The sequence below is a fragment of the Erythrolamprus reginae genome, chromosome 8 (genome assembly GCF_031021105.1).
Source record: "Erythrolamprus reginae isolate rEryReg1 chromosome 8, rEryReg1.hap1, whole genome shotgun sequence".
NCBI classification, from domain to species: domain Eukaryota; kingdom Metazoa; phylum Chordata; class Lepidosauria; order Squamata; family Dipsadidae; genus Erythrolamprus; species Erythrolamprus reginae.
In genome coordinates, this window is record NC_091957.1 from 42,112,593 (window position 1) to 42,124,795 (window position 12,203).

Here is a 12,203-nt window from a genome sequence, read left to right on the forward strand (position 1 = left end):
AGTGATGGGCTCCTACGGGAACAGTTCCGGTAGCAAAATTTGGAGCGCCACCCCAGAGCACCCAATTTGCACTGAAAGATGTTGAAACAAAATGCATAAGCCATGCCCACAGTGTGTTAATAAAAATTTTGGTAGCCCATCACTGGTTATGACCTATAAAACCCTACATGGCATAGGACCAGACTATCTCCGAGACCGCCTTCTGCTGCACGAATCCCAGTGACCAGTGAGGTCCCACAGAGTTGGTCTCCTTAGGGTCCCGTTGACCAAACAATGTCATCTGGCGGGATCTAGGGGAGGAGCCTCCTCTGTGCGGGGCCCGGCCCTCTGGAGATTCGCACTGCCCCCCCCTCCTTGCCTTCCGAAAGAGTCTAAAAACATATCTTTGCCATCAGGCCTGGAGACATTAGACCTTCCCCTGTTCAACAAAATGTTGCTAGTATGATTACTGTATGAATGTGAATTAATGTTTTTAAATTAGAAATCTAAGAATTGTTTTTAGTATATTAATTGAACAAACTATTGTTATGTATTTTGGTATAGGTTGTGAGCCGCCCCGAGTCCACAGAGAGGGATGGCATACAAGTCCAATTAAATAGATAGATAGATAGATAGATAGATAGATAGATAGATAGACAGACAGACAGACAGACAGACAGACAGACAGACAGACAGACAGACAGACAGACAAACAAATCCTGCAAAATCTCCATTCCCTCCCCACTCTGGGGCCAACCAGAGGTGGTATTTTCTTGTTCTCTGAACTACTCAAAATTTCCACTATTGGTTCTCCAGAACCTGTCAGAACCTGCTGGATTTCACCCCTGCTCCAAAGTCTCTTCCAAGCCTATTTGTTTGTTTGTTTGTTCACTTACTTACTTATTGGATTTATATGCTGCCCTTTTCGGAGGGCTCGGGGCAGCTTACAACATATAAAAGAAACATAGAAGATTGACAGCAGAAAAAGATCTCATGGTCCATCTAGTCTGCCCTTATACTATTTCCTGCATTTTATCTTAGGATGGATCTATGTTTATCCCAGGCATGTTTAAATCCAGTTACTGTGGATTTACCAACCACGTCTGCTGGAAGTTTGTTCTGAGCATCTACGACTCTTTCAGTCAGATAATATTTTCTCATGTTGCTTCTGATCTTTCCCCCAACTAACCTCAGATTGTGCTCCCTTGAAACAATATAAATATCCTAAATCCAACTCATTCATTAATTGATCTAAAACCCCCAGTACAAATCAAACTCACTCATTCTCATTCAAATAACAGACATACATTACATTCATCGGCCAGGGGGCTAGAGTCTAGTGGCTCCAAGTTTGGGGGCATAGATGAGTCTTCAGACTCTTGTAGAAGGCGATGAGGGTGGGGGCAGTATGAATCTCTGGGGGGAGTTGATTCCAGAGGGCTGGAGCCTCTGCAGAGAAGGCTCTTCCCCTAGGTCCCACCAAGTGACATTGTCTAGTTGATGGGACCTGGAGGAGGCCAACTCTGTGGGACCTATCTAGTTGCTGGGACTATTATTCTACATTCTATGATTAGATAACAATTTTCCCAGGCTACGTTGGTCTGCAGGGCCTGCAGCTTTGGAGCCATCTGAACTAAGTGAAAAGAATGTCCTTTTCTTGGTTTGTTAAAAAAAAAACCCTTCCTTTTCTTGGCCTGTTTCAACAGTGTATTGATTAATTCATTTACAGGCAATGAGCAAATTAAAAGGGGAGACAGAAATTATTTGGGAAACAACAGAAAGTGGATTAGGAGAACAAATGTGGTAAGACAACAGGTAAATAAGCTAAAGCCAATAAAATACAATAAAATATTTTTATATATGGGTATTAAAAGAATAAATTGTGTAGGGTTGCTAACTTTATAGCACCTCAAACATTCAACCTCTGCAGGTTTAAATGAGTTTAAACCCATTAATTTCTGATGGCACTTGCAGGAGAACAAAAGTTAGGATCTTTTTTACAAATTTCAGTGGAATTGTGTGCTAATAAAAAATTGTGTAATCTTGGTCTCAGGCTAATAAATATGCCTAGCAAATAGAAGATACAGTATATCAGGACTGATCTCCAATCCTGACATAATGAATAGAGCACCACAACCTGAACTATAAATTCAGTAGCTAATTCTCAGCACAGTATAGACAAAAAGCAATGTAAATAAGGATTACAGGTAGCCCCACAATTGAGCACATTTAACCCATTTCTGTTGTTAAATGAGACATATGCAAAGTGAATTTTGCCCCATTTAATGACTTTTCTTTCCACTGTTGTTAAGTGAATCACTGCAGCTGTAACACGGTCATTGATGATACATTTGATTACAGCTGGAAGAAAGACTCCACACCCACCAATATACATATTAAAAACAAAAGAATGGAATTGGCAGAAATGAATAGACTATGCGTATAAAAGAGAAAAAAGACTCAGTCTTCTACAAAATTTGGCATAAATGGTACAATTGGTTGCAAAAAAGATCAAGAAGGAAAATAAATAACTTAAATATTTATTTATTTATTTATTTATTTATCAGATTTGTATGTCGCCTCTCTCCGCAGACTCGGGGCGGCTCACAGCAATAACAATACAATGTAAAACAAATCTAATATTTAAGTTAATTTTTAAAAAACCCAATTTAAAACCAATCATACATACTAGCGTACCATGCATAAATTTTATAAGCCTAGGGGGAGGGAAAAAGTCAATTCCCCCATGCCTGAGGACAGAGGTGGGTTTTAAGGAGCTTACGAAAGGCTAGGAGGGTGGGGGCAACTCTGATATCTGGGGGGAGTTGGTTCCAAAGGGTCGGGGCCGCCACAGAGAAGGCTCTTCCCCTGGGTCCCGCCAAACGACATTGTTTAGTTGACAATATTGTTTAGTTATTGTTTAGACAATATTGTTTAGTTAGAGGTGGGTTTTAAGGAGCTTACGGAAGGCAAGGAGGGTGGGAGCAGTTCTAATCTCCAGGGGGAGTGGATTCCAGAGGGCCGGGGCCACCACAGAGAAGGCTCTTCCCCTGAGGCCCACCAGACAACATTATTATTAATTATATTATTATTATTATTATTATTATTATTATTATTATTATTATTATTATTCACTTTTTTCCAATGTTGTTGTAACTTTGAATGGTCACTGAACAGACTGTTGTAAGCTGAGGGCCACCTGCTCTTCTCCACAAATTCTGAAGGTCATGAAATCCCGCTACTATGTTCTTCAGGTTAAGTCAGGTCCCAGGATAGATAATACAAGCACTGCAAGAATGTATATTCATCATAGCTGCATTTAAGTTACATTTGCAGGAAGCTCATATGGACAAATGTAATACTACTTATGTATAAATAATACCAAGCACAAATATAATATGATTAACATCTCCATTTGCAAATCCATAGTAAAAAAAAAAGAGTCCTGATTCCCACAACCCTTCACCATTGCTGTAAAACAACAACACTTAAACAACACTTAAAATTAGTAACACACATTTACTTATTTATTTTTAAAGGGTGCTTGGATCAAATACCTCCATTTCCGCCTTGCCACAATCTTCCTCTCCAAATGTTATACACACCTAATTACACAGCAACAACCCATTAATTAAAAATTGTAATTAAAATCATACTGCTGAAGTGTAACTTTGATTCAAATTAGCTTTGCGTCTAATTTTATTAAAGAAACATGGCCCTGGTTTTTTTTTTTTAGAAAAAGGATCCCACAGTGATTCTAGATCTAGACGTATTCTTTTGCCTCACTTTAGTGAAGTAGAGAAATGCTCCCTCCGTGCTTTGTAAAGGAAAAAGACTTGGCGGTGCTCCATTTTCGTAGAGTTCAATTGTTCTTTTGCACACCTACGTGATATTGTAAGAACGGCTACTTTGTGCTGTTACAATTCAAAGGCTAAGGAAGGAATTCTGTGCATCCAACAAAGCTGATTTGGTGTCCACTGGATGCAGTGATATGTCTTTCGCTTAGCGACAATAATTTATTAGCAAATAAGAGCTCTGCTTTAAGCTTTGAACCATTGGGACTGCTAGGGCTAAGCAAGTTCTGGAGAAAAAGCCTTCAGGCGGGCCTTTCAGAAACAATGGCATATCCCTCCCTCCCTGCCTCCCTCTCTCTCTCCCCCTACCTATCATCTGTCTGTCTGTCTGTCTGTCTGTCTGTCTGTCTGTCTGTCTCTCTCTCTCTCTCTCTCTCTCTCTCTCTCTCTCTCTATCTATCTATCTATCTATCTATCTATCTATCTATCCTATTGATCTATCTATCCATCTATCCATCTATCCATCTATCCATCTATCCATCTATCCATCTATCCATCTATCCATCTATCCATCTATCCATCTATCCATCTATCCATCTATCCATCTATCCATCTATCCATCTATCCAGCCATCTATCCAGCCATCCAGCCAGCCATCCAGCCAGCCATCCATCCAGCCATCCAGACAGCCAGACAGCTAGACAGACAGACAGACAGACAGACAGACAGACAGACAGACAGACAGACAGGCAGACAGACAGACAGCAGGTAGACCTGGAGGGAGCATCATCAGCTTAGAATTGTTATATTCTCACAAACAGTTGAAGTCCAACCTCTCCTGAATTCTGTTGACAAGAATAAGGATAGGATAGGATAGGGTAGGGTAGGGTAGAACAGAACAGAATGGAGTAGGGTAGGGTAGGGTAGGGTAGGGTAGAGTAGAGTAGAGTAGAATAGAATAGAATAGAATAGAATAGAATAGAGCAGAGCAGAATGGAACAGAACAGGACAGAATATTCTTTATTGACCAAATGTGATTGGACACACAAAGAATTTGTCTCTGGTATATAAGCTTAAGGTATACATATAAACAGCACATCATAGGTCATAAACCATAGTTACAATAATTAATTGTAATTAATTTATTCTTGGACAAACTTGAGTCTGAAATTCACAGGCACCGAGGCTGCCACCAGCGGTGCCATCTTTAACACCATCTTCACCATTATCTAGTGCCAATTTTGGGTTGAACTTTAGCTCGCGATTGGGTATAGGCTTGAGCAATAAACCCTCTACTTTCCAGACTCCAAGATGGCCCTGATCCTTTGCCACGTATTGACAATTTAAAGCATCAGTTGTGAACCGGCAGGGATCAAGAGTCATCTGCTATTCCAGGAGAATCCTCAGGGATGGTGGGGATATGTCAGAAAGATCTCCACGGTTGCAAAATTCTGCTCCACTAACTGGAAAGAACCTCCTTAACGTAATCTGCATGCAAGATGCAAAATGGAGCAGTACGTCCTCTGGAGGTATTTATCTCCCTGTCAGCTTTGTTTTGCCAAATGATCTTCAGTTAATAACTGTATACATGCCTGCACACACGTCGCTCCCACGCAGAGACCATATTTAATGAAGTTCTCCTTTAAAACAAAAATCCAGAACAACAAAAATCCCTCGCAAATCTTCTCAGCTTTAATAGAATGCACCTCTCATTAAGAGTGCTTAGCACCAGCAGCCCTAATCATTAATCCATATTCAATTCTTTTTCTTTTTTTAAAAAGTCATTTGAAATGATTTCCATGCGAAAATGCAAGCCAAAGCCGTCGCTTGGAGGATAAAGGCTTGCTGAATCCTATTGCCCTCAAAATAAATCACCGTTTGATGAAAGCTAATTCCACATGGCTGCCCACAGGTGCCTCCTTACTACAGCGAGATGCAAAAGCCGAGGAAATTACTTTGCCTTTAAATTTAATGGAAGGAGGCCTTCACCTCCATATTTATTTTTTTTTTAAAAATGTCTTTCAAGTTAATCAAGTCACCTTAACTTCAGCTCCATGGCTGATGAGTCACAGGGAGGTATATCCATGCAGTTTTCATGGCTGAGTTTTGAAAAGAGTGCACCATTGCCTTGTGGGGTTTTTGTGTGTGTGTGTGTTTGTGTCCTCAGTTTAGTCAACAACTTTGGGCTTCCAAAAGGGTACCCTTTCTAAGATCTAAATAAGGCCAGTCTTCTACAGATTTGAAGATCAAAGCCTCAGCTTCTGTGCAGCAAAAAATTGCAAACCCCCCCCCCCAAAAAAACCCCCAACCCAACTCCAAAAACCAGTTTACTACTGGTTCTGTAGAACTGGGGTAAACCGAGATGGAGTACTGCATTCAGTTCTGGTCACCACACTTCAAAAGAGACATAGAAACTGTTGTGGTTCCGTCTGAGGCCCCTCCGGGAACGGCTGATCTTCTGTCGGTTTCCAGCTCAGAGGGAGAGGCTGAGGAACAGGAGGTGCAGACAGACGAGGAGGAGGAATCCCAGGCTGAAGAAGAGGGAGGACAGCCAGAGTCCCACCAGGGGGAGCTCTCCCCAGCAAGCAGCCTGGATTCCTTAGAGGAAAATGCACAAGCCATAATTGATCTGCGACAAAGAAGAGCTACTCAGAGACGGAATCAATTGGCTAAATACTTTCAGCATTAAAGTGGCAACAGCTGGGTTTGGGTGTGGTGCTCTTGGGAAAGGCTAAAAGGCAGACCCACCCTTCCTGGCTTGTGGAGTTTTATCTTTGAGAATCGTGGGACCTGACTGTGAACTTTGGCGTCTTGGAATCCTGGTTTGTGCCTTTGACTATTGAAACCTTGGGGGGGGGGGGGTGCCAGCAAGAAGCTTGCTGTATTGTCTGGACATCAGGACCCTGCTGTACCGTATTATAGCCTGTCTGTTGGGAAGAACAGGTTTTCCTCTGTGCTTATTTTTTCCAGTTATAAAATACTTTTGGCTTTTACCAGAGTGTCTGGCTGTTTTTTCCAGTTGGTGTTGAGGTCTGGGGGAACCCAGACAGAACAGAAACTCTGGAGAAGGTACAAAAAAGAGCTACCAAAATGATTAGGGGACTAGAAACCAAGATTTATGAAGAGAGGTTGCTGGAACTGGGCATGGATAGCCTAGAGAAAAGAAGGGCCAGGGGGGACATGATAGCAGTAGTATTCAGGTAATTGAGGGGTTGCCACAGAGAGGAGGGGGACACACTGTTTTCCAGAGCACCAGAGGGCCAGACGAGAAACAACAGTTGGAAGCTGACCAAGGAGAGATTCTACCTAGAAATAAGGAAGACGTTCCTGACGGTCAGAGCGATCATCCAATGGAATGGCCTGCCAGTGGAGATTGTGAACTCCCCAACTCTGGACATTTTCAAGAGGAGATTGAACTGTCATTTGGCTGGAGTGCTGTAGGATTTTCTGCTTAAGGAGGGGGGTAGGAGTAGGTCACCCAACAGGCTAAGCTACAAACATAGCAAACACTATTTTACTCTGGGCAAATGGGGAAACTCATTGGGATTAAAAAAAAACTTAAATCATTTGATTGGATTGGATTGGATTGGATTTGTATGCCGCCCCTCTCCGTAGACTGGGGCGGCTAACAACAGTAGTAAACAGCATATGACAATCCAATATAAACAGTTAAAAACCCCTATTGTAAAACCAAACATACATACAGACATACCATGCATAAAATTGTAAAGGCCTAGGGGGAAAGAGTATCTCAATTCCCCCATGCCTGGCCGCAGAGGTGAAAGGCAAGGAGGGTGGGAGCAATTCTAATCTCTGGGGGGCCGCCACAGAGAAGGCTCTTCCCCTGGGCCCCGCCAAGCGACATTGTTTCGTTGACGGGACCCGGAGAAGACCCACTCTGTGGGACCTAACTGGTCGCTGGGATTCGTGCAGCAGAAGGCGGTCCCTGAGATATTCTGGTCGGGTGCCATGAAGGGCTTTATAGATCATAGCCAACACTTTGAATTGTGACCGGAAACCAATCGGCAACCAATGCAGACTGCGGAGTGTTGGTGTAACATGGGCATATTTGGGAAAGCCCATGATTGCTCTCGCAGCTGCATTCTGCACGGCCTGAAGTTTCCAAACACTTTTCAAAGGTAGCCCCATGCAGAGAGCATAAATGAGGAAATATATGGGATGCAAACTAAGCCATAATATGCAAACTAAGCCACAATATGATTTGGTTGCTGTTGGTTGTTAGTTTATACCATACAGAAATCCAAGCAGTGTATTCCCACAGTTTAGGACTTAATGTGCTGCACAAACCCAGCCAACTGTGCTTTTCAGGAAACTATAATTAGCCAAACCATAGTTTACCGTGAAGTGCAAACTCCAGTTATGTAGATTTCTAAGCCAAGAAAAGCTCCATGGACAAGTCCTCTGGAAAATATTGGTGCAGCAAATGTGTGTATCTGTCCCTGTCATGTTACTAATTATACTGTGGCTGGTTCAATAATTCCCCAGAGAAGCAAGGAAGGAGAGTATCATTCTGTCAAAGAGGATAAGACTGCATTTAAATACATACATAATAAAGCGCATGCAAAGAATTTGCTCTCAATGAAGTTATGGGGATTAAAGCTTGCAGGCATGTCAATGTAGTAGAGAAACTATTTTAAGCAGGGATGTGTCCAGATTTCCTCTATAAGAAAATCTACACTAGCATTCTCAAATATCTGTACTTTGAAAGAGTTGTAGAACATTTAGTACTTTTAGAATTGTGTTAGTAGCAGAGAAAGACATTGGTTTAGCATGGATGATGTTACCTAGTTTGGTAGTGAAATGTCTGCTAGAAAATAAATAACCAAGCTCAGAGAACCTCACTTCTTTCTAGCCCTGATAATGTTACCTAGTTTGGTAGTGAAATGTCTGCAAGAAAATAAATAACCAAGCTCAGAGAATCTCACTTCCTTCTAGCCCTGATGATGTTACCTAGTTTGGTAGTGAAATGTCTGCAAGAAAATGAATAACCAAGCTCAGAGAACCTCACTTCCTTCTAGCCCTGATGATGTTACCTAGTTTGGTAGTGAAATGTCTGCAAGAAAATAAATAACCAAGCTCAGAGAACCTCACTTCCTTCTAGCCCTGATGATGTTACCTAGTTTGGTAGTGAAATGTCTGCAAGAAAATAAATAACCAAGCTCAAAGAATCTCACTTCCTTCTAGCCCTGATGATGTTACCTAGTTTGGTAGTGAAATGTCTGCAAGAAAATAAATAACCAAGCTCAGAGAACCTCACTTCCTTCTAGCCCTGATGATATTACCTAGTTTGGTAGTGAAATGTCTGCTAGAAAATAAATAACCAAGCTCAGAGAACCTCACTTCCTTCTAGCCCTGATGATGTTACCTAGTTTGGTAGTGAAATGTCTGCAAGAAAATAAATAACCAAGCTCAGAGAGCCTCACTTCCTTCTAGCCCTGATGATGTTACCTAGTTTGGTAATGAAATGTCTGCAAGAAAATAAATAACCAAGCTCAGAGAACCTCACTTCTTTCTAGCCCTGATGATGTTACCTAGTTTGGTAGTGAAATGTCTGCTAGAAAATAAATAACCAAGCTCAAAGAACCTCACTTCTTTCTAGCCCTGATGATGTTACCTAGCTTGGTAGTGAAATGTCTGCTAGAAAATAAATAACCAAGCTCAGAGAACCTCACTTCCTTCTAGCCCTGATAATGTTACCTAGTTTGGTAATGAAATGTCTGCAAGAAAATAAATAACCAAGCTCAGAGAACCTCACTTCCTTCTAGCCCTGATGATGTTACCTAGTTTGGTAGTGAAATGTCTGCAAGAAAATAAATAACCAAGCTCAGAGAGCCTCACTTCCTTCTAGCCCTGATGATGTTACCTAGTTTGGTAATTAAATGTCTGCAAGAAAATAAATAACCAAGCTCAGAGAACCTCACTTCCTTCTAGCCCTGATGATGTTACCTAGTTTGGTAATGAAATGTCTGCAAGAAAATAAATAACCAAGCTCAGAGAACCTCACTTCTTTCTAGCCCTGATGATGTTACCTAGTTTGGTAATGAAATGTCTGCAAGAAAATAAATAACCAAGCTCAGAGAACCTCACTTCTTTCTAGCCCTGATGATGTTACCTAGTTTGGTAATGAAATGTCTGCAAGAAAATAAATAACCAAGCTCAAAGAACCTCACTTCTTTCTAGCCCTGATGATGTTACCTAGTTTGGTAATGAAATGTCTGCAAGAAAATAAATAACCAAGCTCAGAGAACCTCACTTCTTTCTAGCCCTGATGATGTTACCTAGTTTGGTAATGAAATGTCTGCAAGAAAATAAATAACCAAGCTCAAAGAACTTCACTTCTTTCTAGCCCTGATGATGTTACCTAGTTTGGTAATGAAATGTCTGCAAGAAAATAAATAACCAAGCTCAGAGAACCTCACTTCTTTCTAGCCCTGATGATGTTACCTAGTTTGGTAATGAAATGTCTGCAAGAAAATAAATAACCAAGCTCAAAGAACCTCACTTCTTTCTAGCCCTGATGATGTTACCTAGTTTGGTAGTGAAATGTCTGCAAGAAAATAAATAACCAAGCTCAGAGAACCTCACTTCCTTCTAGCCCTGATGATGTTACCTAGTTTGGTAGTGAAATGTCTGCAAGAAAATAAATAACCAAGCTCAGAGAACCTCACTTCCTTCTAGCTCTGATGATGTTACCTAGTTTGGTAGTGAAATGTCTGCAAGAAAATAAATAACCAAGCTCAGAGAATCTCACTTCCTTCTAGCCCTGATGATGTTACCTAGTTTGGTAGTGAAATGTCTGCAAGAAAATAAATAACCAAGCTCAGAGAACCTCACTTCTTTCTAGCCCTGATGATGTTACCTAGTTTGGTAATGAAACGTCTGCAAGAAATCAACCAAACTCACAGAGCACCAAGGATCTCCCCCTCCTATCCCTCCTAGCCCTGGTGATGTTATCTAGTTTGGTACTGCAAAAAAACCCCCAACCAAGCTCGTTTCAACCCGAGCTACAAATATTCTCCTTTATTGAAAGACCTTCTTCTCAGCTCTCTGACCAAAGAGGAAAGGATACATATGTTTCATATATTTCTTTCAACTCTACATTTATGCAAGGAGAAATGATTATGCTTATTTAATAGCCATCAGCTCCCATTCTGCCCCAGAGTTGTATGTAAGCCTCTACATGAATGCCACCCTAAAAGGGACCCACCGGTTTGGCTACTGAATGTGACATAATTGCGCGAGCGGCACTGCGAGCAATAAATAGAGCAATAAACCATCAACACGAGTTTCGTCTTGCAGATAAGATTGTCTACTTGATTGAACTCAGAAAGCATGTCATCTCGTAGCCTCAGGACAGCCTATTTTGATTTGATACCGCCAGTAATTACAAGGCTGTGGTTCTGAGTCTAGAGAAGGCAATCGACACAACTTGTGCAAAATCTCACCAATACGCTCCATTCCTCAATTGCAAAGCTCCACTCACAACCCTCTAGCTAAGGCTCTCATTCTTCTATCCCACTATCCCATACTGCAGAATGAAAAGTATCAGGTAGAATTTTTTTCTCTAACTTGAAAAGCATACATACATAAAAACACATATACTGTCAATGCCTAATAATATAATAATTGACCTCTCCAGGTTCCTAAGAGGTCAGTAAGGGGTGTGCATAAGTGCACCAGTGTGCCTTTCGTCCCTTGTCCAATTGTCTCTCCTTTATCTCATATATCATATATATTTTCTTCCTTTCATATATCTTCTCCTCTATTTTATATTTTTCTTTATATATATTACCTCATGTCTATTCTCTTCTATGTATTGGACAAAATTTATTTATTTATTTATTTATTGGATTTATATGCCGCCCCTCTCCAGAGACTCGGGGCGGCTAACAGCGACAATAAAACAGTGTACAATAGTAATTTGGTATTGATGATTAAAAATCTATTAATATAAAAACCAAACATATATACATACATACCATGCATAGAATTGTAAAGGCCTAGGGGGAAAGAGGATCTCAATTCCCCCATGCCTGGCGGCAGAGGTGGGTTTTAAGTTGTTTACGAAAGGCAAGGAGGGTGGGGGCAGTTCTAATCTCTGGGGGGAGTTGGTTCCAGAGGGCTGGGGCCGCCACAGAGAAGGCTCTTCCCCTGGGTCCCACCAGGCGACATTGCTTAGTTGACGGGACCCGGAGAAGATCCACTCTGTGGGACCTAACTGGTCACTGGGATGCGTGCAGCAGAAGGCGGTCCCTGAGGTAATCTGGTCCGGTGCCATGAAGGGCTTTATAGGTCATAACCAACACTTTGAATTGTGACCGGAAACTGATCGGCAACCAATGCAGACTGTGGAGTGTTGGTGTAACATGGGCAATAAATAAATACAAATAAAAAATAAAAATAAAAATG